Source organism: Dendrobium catenatum, unplaced genomic scaffold, assembly GCF_001605985.2.
Source record: "Dendrobium catenatum unplaced genomic scaffold, ASM160598v2 original_scaffold_112679, whole genome shotgun sequence".
In the NCBI taxonomy this organism is placed as follows: Eukaryota; Viridiplantae; Streptophyta; class Magnoliopsida; order Asparagales; family Orchidaceae; genus Dendrobium; species Dendrobium catenatum.
This window is the reverse complement of record NW_021431114.1, coordinates 175,507-184,767: the sequence shown is the minus strand read 5'-3', so window position 1 is coordinate 184,767 and position 9,261 is coordinate 175,507.

The window sequence follows — 9,261 nt, the reverse complement described above, 5'->3', positions numbered from 1 at the left end:
AAAAAAATAAATAAATTCAACTTTCCTAGATCAATATAAATCATCTTTGACAACCAAGCCTTCCAATCTTTACTGCGATACTTATCCTCTTCCCTGACCAGGTTTATGTTAACAGGGAGGAGGATAAGTATCGCAGTAATGAATGAAAGAGAACCTTCCTTTGATTACAAGAGAACCTTCCTTTGATTTTTAGACATAATTTTCAAATAGAAGTAATGTAGCTTTTGACAGAAGGAAAGTTTTTTTACTTCAGAAATAAGTCTAAGGCTTCTGGTACTTTGTGATTCGTTTGAGGATAAGGATTACCTAGTATTTTCATTCTAATGATTTAGAAATCTACTTAGTTATCCTCATCCTCAAAAGAATCACAAACTAACAGCAACCTTAGACTTAGTTTCTGAAATAAAAAATCTTACCTTCGGTCAAGGCTGCATTACTTCTGTTTGAAAATCATGAGTTACACTTTTCTTCAAGTGTTCTCGCATTATATAGTAGAAATATGAATGTTGAGCAATAGTAAGTAATAAAGGCTCATAAAAAATCAACCAACCCTCTTACCCTCCCAACCATATCTGCCACCCGTCAATCCATAGCCAATGAAAATTATTATTCATGTCACGGCCCCTCATCATTTTAATGTAACTTAAAAACAAAGATAGATATTAATTAAAACATTTAATATAATTCGATAAATAAAATTTGTGCATGCATTATGCGTACTATCTGCGTAATTTGTACGTGTATTATGCGTACGATATGCGTATTGTATGCGCGCGTTATGCGTGTTATTTAAAAACATTTTAAAACCATTTATAAAATTATTTTTTTCGTTAAAACAAATAAGAAATTCAAACACTAATCTTTAAACGCAAATGTCAAACACAAACTCTTTCAAACATCATATTCCTTATTTATCTTCCTTAAATACAATCCACCAATAGCCATAAACCCTTTGTACTTGTTCAAATGTCATATTCAAGACTAGAAAATGAAATCATAAAAATCACAATGCATCTAATTTGTAATAACAAGTATAAGTTCAACGTGTTAAACATATTCCTCATCATTTTAATGTAAGTAACTTACAAACAAAGATAAATATTAATTAAAACATTTAGTAGAATTTTATAAATAAAATTTACTGTGTAACATGTGCGTGTATGATGCGTACGATGTGTCTTTTGTGCGTTCGTAGTGCATGTATACGGCGTACGTTGTGCGTGCGTTATGCGTATTATTTAAAAACATTTAGCAAACAATTTTAAAATTATTTCTCTTCCTTAAATACAATTCACGAAGAGCCATAAACCCTTTGTACTTGTTCAAGTATCATATTCAAGACTAGAAAATAAAATTTACTGCGTGCGTTATACGGCGTACGTTGTGCGTCTTTTATGCGTTCGTAGTGCGTGTATACTGCGTACGTTGTGCGCGCGTTATGCGTATTATCTTTTAATAAATTATTTTTTAATCAAATCAATGTAAATAACATTATACACAAAATTGAAAAATATAGTCTTTAGAAATAAATATTTATACACAGAATAAAAAACATTTATACACAGAAACATTTTTACATAGAATGAAAAATTGTTATTTTTCCAACGTTTTACAAAATATTTCATATGTAAATTCTGCCCTATACTTTGGCATGTCTACTTGCCAATTTGTACTATCAGTCCAATCAGTGTTGCCTTTAAGACTTATTCTTTCCATATATTTATAGACATACATTTCACAATCTACAGAGTTCTCCTGTCTTGATACACCTTTAATGGTAGAAAGCTTTCATATTCTGATATCACTATTAAAAGCTCATTTTGTGTCAGAATATAGGGCTTTAAGCTGAAATATACGTAGTAGAGCAAGGATTAGTTATGTACATTTTTTAAAATTAAAGAGTTCATGTTCATCTAACACTTACAATTTTTGGAACAACAAACTTATGCTCTTTGACGCGGTGGTCTAACGAGTCATAAAATTTCCACTTTTGTTCTTTCAGCAAACCAACCAGAAGGGTAATGTGATTGGATTCAATGATTGGCTGTAATAAAATATTGTTTGAATAAATAGAAAGCTCGGTTATATAGTCGATTTGTAATTTAGATTATTTATCAATTCCTTTGTTATTCTGCAAGTGCAAGTAGTAAATGTAAGAACTAAGAAATGGATACTAAGTTACTAATCCAATAGTTAAACTGATAAATTGAATACTAAGTTACTAGCCCAATAGACTGGAGAGATGTATAGAAATTTATGGTACTTGTCAGGCATAAGGTTACACTTCTCATCTAAGAAATGGGCAGAAATATATACATGTTCATTGCCTAAATAATTGTCGCTTAATAACTCATCAATTTCAGATCTGGAAATAAGAATGTTAACAACAAACACGATACTATCGTCCCTGCAAAAAAAAATATTAAATACGCATTTCATAAGCATAACCCACACATACCATACACATACCCCAAGCATATCATACGCATAACCCATGCATATCATACACATACAAATATTCAAACAAAAAATAAGTTGCAATTTTTTTACCTTTTATTGAACATTTTCAAACTTTCTCGCACAAAATTTCTCTTCTCAGAAGTCAAACACAAAAGACCTTTGTAATTTTCTATTTCATCTGCATAAACATAAGTTACAGGTTTTATTTGAATGTTATCAACTGGTATTTGTTCATTTGGATTTGTATATGGAATAAGTTGCATTTCTGCTGGGATTGGCTCATTTGGTGGGATTTGATCTTTTGGTCGGATTGGCTTATTTGGTTTATTGGGGCTGTGGGGAGGGATATCTGATTTTTGTCTCTTATTGGAAGATGAAGAGTAGCTAACAGATCTTTTCTGAGGAACTATTTTGCTCTGATTAATATAATTATTGAGCTTGACCTCAATAACTTCAACTCTCTCAGTTAGATCTTCAAACTTTGTGCTCAGCCTGCCTTCAAATTCTCGAAAAAGTTTTGTGCATGTTTCTTGACAGGATTTTATTATTGTTTCTTATAGAGACTGAAGTGCTTCAGCAGAAAAACTTAAGTGTGGTTGCTGAGGAGATTGGTGGGGGTCTTGCTGAGGAGATTGGTGGGGATCTTGCTGAGGAGGTGGGGTATGATGGGGAGATTGGGGGGGTTGTTTTGATGGGTGGATATTTCACGAGGGGAATCAGGGGATGAAGGGCTGTCTGATGGATATTTGTCGACATTAACCATATCCATTTCTGCCTGGGAAACTGCCTGTAGGATATTACAAATTTGACTTTTTCTTATATTAGCAAATAAGTTAGTGATCACCTCTGTAGTATATACAATATCATCGGCCCATCGAAGAAAACGGGGCCTTTTGCCAGCATACATAAGAGCATGAATAGTAGTATGATCCAGGAACCAAATTTGCATAAGATGAAAGAAAATTTTAGCACTCACATTGAGCCAATAAAATTTTGAATGAATTTAGCAGTTAGCACTTAGCACTCATAATTAGCAGAGGTACAAAACTGTTGATGTAACCTGCTGGCTTCTTATTTGAAATCTTGGAGGAGGCCTTATTAAACTCTCAAACTAAAAATTCCCTAATTGAACTAGCCCATTTTATTGACAAAAAATCATCTGGATTATTTACTATTCTTTGAATCAACCGAGGGGTTTTGAAGTTGTTAAGTTGAAAAAGTAAATTTGAACATAAATACATGATAAACGTTCTTAACATAATCTCAGTGGGGGTTTGCTTGTTCAACTCCATCATGTCTGTCCTTATTTTCGTTGATGTAACTGAAGTATGTGCTAAGGAATGCCAGAATATTTCTTTTCCTTTATTTGACAGACTAGTAAGAAGAGCCACTTCATCAGCAGTGAAAGGAATGGGTTGACCTTTTATAATAAAGCATTGTTTTGAAATGTCCCACCTTGAGATTAGCTCATAAATAAGAGGGACATTTTGCTCAAATCCAGGAAATTCCAAAAACTGTATCATCTTTAAACGTTTCAATGTGTCCTTGACTTCAAGAGTAATTTGCTGAGCAAAGTTATCATAGATTGTTCGAAATGAAGAAATATAGCATCGATAGGTAATTGGACGAACATATATCTAAAAATTGTAAAAAATTAAAAATTAAAAATAAGTGAATGAGATACGCACAAAATACGCACAACATACGTAGAATATAAGCAACGGTCATGCACAGTGTACGCATAACATACGTATATATTACGCACAGCACACACACAAGAACGCACAGTGCAGGAAACATGGCAGCAAATTATACAAACACAAACAATACGCACATCATAGGCACTGACACGCATAGTATATGCATAACATACGCACAAGAACACACATTGCAGAAAACATTGTACCATAGTATAAGTATAAAATAAGAAGATCTTCAGAACCTTGAACACCAACGCATAGCGTAACCATAAAATACGCAGTACGGAACAGAAAACATAGCATTAAGTTACCTTTCTCTTTGGGGGTGACGACATCTTAGAAGAAACTGAGTGAAGAATGCTTGAAATTGCTCCGGAGTGAATGCTTGAAAGTTTAAATTTTTGCTGGAACTTGAAAATCTAAACGTCGTCTCTGCATTCGACCTAAACCAGGGTTTAAATGTTGATGCCACGTCGACATCTCACTAGGCGCGTCACGTTGGCAACTGGGGGGGCCGAACTGAAAAAAAAAACTTTAGGTTAATTTTTTTATAGGCGGCGCCTTAAATATATGAGGCCTTAGTAAATTTGAGGCGTAAGCCTCATAAACTGAACTTATTGCATGAGCTTTGAGGCTTAAATGGACCAAATTGCACTGAAGCGCACCTCAAGGCGCGCTTTTTATTACGCAATTTTAAACGTTGATCATATTCATACTGGTTAGGTTCTACTGTAGATGTTATCCATTTGTTGAGAGGTACAAAGAGAGTGAGGAGGATCTATATGATATTTGTTGATTTTGTGAAATCTTGTGGTAAAATTTCACGAGAAGTGCTCTAAAGAGTTCTAGAAAAGAAATAATTTAATAATGTTGATATTGAAGACATTACGACTACGTATATGTATGTAGAAGCTGTTAGTAGTGTTCACACAAGCTGATTTAATTATATATTTTCCTACTTTAGTTAGATTACATCAAAGATCAACTTTAAGCCCATATCTTTTTTGCTTTAGTCATAGATGTTCTCATTGGGATAATTTTGATCCTAGAGTACTTAAATATATCTTATTAGGGTATTCCTCCACTCAAAAAAGGATATAAGTGCTAAGTGTTCAGCTTTGACCTGCTCAATTGTGGCGTATAGTGTTCGGCTTCGTGTGAGAGAGGAGATGGAGTTCGGGATTTGGACGTGGGGCTTCGACACTATGGAGGAAACAATTGCAGAAGCAAAGAGTGTGAGGTATTCGCTTGACTTGCTTTGAACGACGAAAGTGGAACGTCATCGTCTTGAGCAGAGATCGCAGGAGGTAGGACATTTTGGCGCAGAATGAACAAGGCATGGGCACTGTAGCAGGCAGCTGTATATGCAGGATATGCGTAGAGATTTTGACAGGTTTTGTAGGTAATGATTTTTTGTTTATATATTTTTTTATGTAAAGGTCAACGAAGTCGCCCGGTCTTCCACTTATAAAAGCCCTTCGATGTCCTTCCTCCTGATTCCTCTGACCTAGTCGAACTTCTACTGCATCGACTCCAGCTTCTACAAGCCAATCCGAATGAACCCCCTACATCAGTTAAATTTTTTATGATCTTTTTATAATAAATTATAATTAACTATTATAAGTTATAATGAATTATTATTAATTACAATTAATTAATTATTAATAATAATTCATTATGATTAATCATTGTTAATTATAACTAATTATTTTTATAAATATAATTAATTATTAATTACAATTAATTATCATTAATTACGCTTAATTATCATTAATCATTATTATTTATAATTAACTACTATTACTTATAATTAATTATTTGTAATAATAATTAATAATTGTTAATTATGATTCATCATTATTAATTATAATTAATTATTACTAATCATTTATAATTAATTCTTATTAATCTTAATTAATTATCATAGAAAAAAAAAAGAAGAGAAGAATAAAAAAATAAAAAAAGAAAAAGAGAAAAAATGAGAAAAAATTTTGGAAAACTTTTTGGTCTCATTCTATATGCCCTCAGCATCGACCTCGACATCAGCACTGCTGACAACTCTTGTGTGAGGTATGATGTACAAAATCCCGTTCTCAATGCTTGCGACGCACCGGGAAAATAACCATTCATGCTTTTTTTAGCATGGCAGGAGGGAACCTGGTGCGACACCTGCGACAAGACGGGTAGGCCACCTACAAGCTTTTCTTAGCATGACGGGGACAATTCTAAGTACTCGTACATATCTCAGTGCCTACGGGGAAATAATTGTGCATTTAAAGAAAGTACCCCTGAAGACTCATACACGCCTTTTTTGGCGTGAGGAGATTAAAGTCCACGACCATAATGTTTTCAGACACCTACCATACACGCCTTTTTTGGTATGGTGTGAAGGCCCAGCTCACCAAATTTTTCCAAGCAGGGGATACGTCGGGATGCTGCTAAAATTCTGAGTGAAATATATGAAGATTGAATGAACAACAACGAATCTGACTTGACCTAAATGACTGGGAACAAGACTTACACACTTAACAATATAGAACTAGACCCTAATTTCTAAAATACACAATTAAATTAAAAATAGAAATGCTAAATGATAATTCAAATCATTCAATTAAGCATAAATGAATAAGCAGGGAACTTACTATAGATGAAGTTCTAAGTATTGTTTGTGCATAGACAAAGATCAATTAATTAATGTGTGACACTCACATCAATAATACCTTGCAAGCAGTAGGGAAAATAATGAGTGCAGTGCACCGGTGACCTGCAATATTATTTTCCATGAAAACTGAAGGAGGTACAAGTAAATATAATAACTCGTCAACCAACAAGTATAGGGAAATCATAGTAAAATGCATGTCATTGTCAGTCAATTGCATCATATAGATGAATATACTTGCTATGTAATGATTGTAAAGATGTCCTTATAATTAAGGACAATCAAACATCTATCCAATGCATAAGCTTCCTGCAGATGAGTACCCAACCCTGTTTATAGCCAATAGCAGCTAGCTGATGAACAATTACCTTAACTTGTTCATGAACAATGACAACAGATATAGCAACTAGCCTGCAAACAATAGAGTCTCTTGCAAATACACAGAGCAAAGTACGATGAATGAGAATACATGCTAGCATTAATGAAATATTTACCGTATGCGCAACAGTGATAATCAGCAACATGCAATGGGTGCTACGACGCCCTTGCAATTAACCAGCATTAAATGTTAAGCAAATGTATTGATTCCCTGCAAGCAAAGATGGGTACGCAGTAAATACAAACGCATATGAGCCGCTGCAGGAGGACCGTCGCACATTCAACATGCTATCTGCAAGTAAATGCAGAAGAACTATGAAAAGTGCAAACATCTACAAGCACACTCAAGAGTGACAGGCAATAAATATAGCAATGCCTTACAGTCAATATCAGCATCTTGCACGTAACTATAAGCAAGTGTACAAATACTACCTATGAATGATGATGGTGGATATGATGCAAGTATAGTGGCTCCCCTATAAGCATATCTAAGAAGATTACAGTAGATATGCAAATAGGAAACCTATGAAGTGATGATTCATTTGCAAGCCAGTATCAATAGTCCGTTGTGAATGTAAACGCCTGGAAGCAACTATAGGGAATTCATCATACTACAATAGCCTACATATATATGGTAGTAGAAGATACACATTTAGTGCAACTTGCCCGCAGATGATAGTGGGGAGCTTGTGATGTATACAATAATCCTATTTGCAAGTAAGAATTAATGTAACATCGTTTGGTAGGAGACGTCAACACATAGATGAATGTACAACCCTACTTGTAGTCAACAGCAGTTAGCTGATGAATAAGTGCATTGATTCGCTTATGAATGATGACAATGGATGTGGCAGCTTACTAGCTAACATGTATAGATGAATATACAACCCTACTTGCTGTCAATAGCAGTCAGCTGATGAACAAGTGTATTGACCTGCTCATGAATGACGATCGCGGATATAGCAATTTGTAGTTAATATGCATAGATGATTATACCCTATACAGGCATTCAAGTGCAAATGCCAAGGTCATACAACCAAGAATAATCAAGCCCTTAACAATAACAATAATAACCTACAAACAGAGATAGTTGACTTACATCAAATTCTTGATTACCCTTGCAGCTGATAACCACGTTGAGGAGAAGTTCATTCACTTCATGTCAGAGCTGAAATTTTTGTTGATCAAGTACAACTAAGTCCTCCAATTCATAATTCCAAAAAACTCTGATATTGAAAGTTTGGTATAAAGGCAACTCGATGTATGGAGAAAATTTATTGACATGTCACCACACCCTAAATTTATCATGAGGTATGTAAAGTTGAATGATTCTAATGAGTCAAAGAATGATTAGTTGAAGAAGTATTTCATCTTATCATCTCTGTAAAAAATACCGAAGACTTCCAACAACCGCAAGTATCTGCGAGCTGCTATAAAAAACCCACTGATATGCCACCAGAAGAAGGCCCCAATTACAACATCAAGCATGTAGAATTGAATGATTCTGTAGAGTTAAATAATGAGTAGTTGAAGAAAATGTCTCATTCTATTATCTCCTCAGAAATATGAAGACTCTTGGAGAAATGCCACACTATTTGAGTGAGGCTCTGGAGATCAAGACCCTTAACTCAGTGTCTTATATATGCATCATAAATATATAGAATTGACTCCTCCAGTATACTATTCTGGAGCTACAGAAAAAGCTTCCATGCCCCGCGTGCATATCATAAACTAGGATGTTGTCGAGATACTGAAGATCTTCCTGCACTCTGATATGTCTGTACTTCAAGAAGACTACTTCATCATAAACTAAAAATGAGGAATCTAATGATGCATTAGCCGAGCATTTGGTTTCCTCGGATTATGATGCCTCATATAGCACAAAAGGGCTTCATGCAATTTGAATGTCCTCATCCAGTCTAAGTTAGGACTAGATGACTTGTAGATATGATCTTTCTAAGAATGAGCAAAAAGAGCCTATATCAAAACAATGAGGTATTCAATGGCTATTCTGAATGGTACATAGGTTCTAAGTGTAGCCTGAATCAAAGTGTGCTTGGAAGC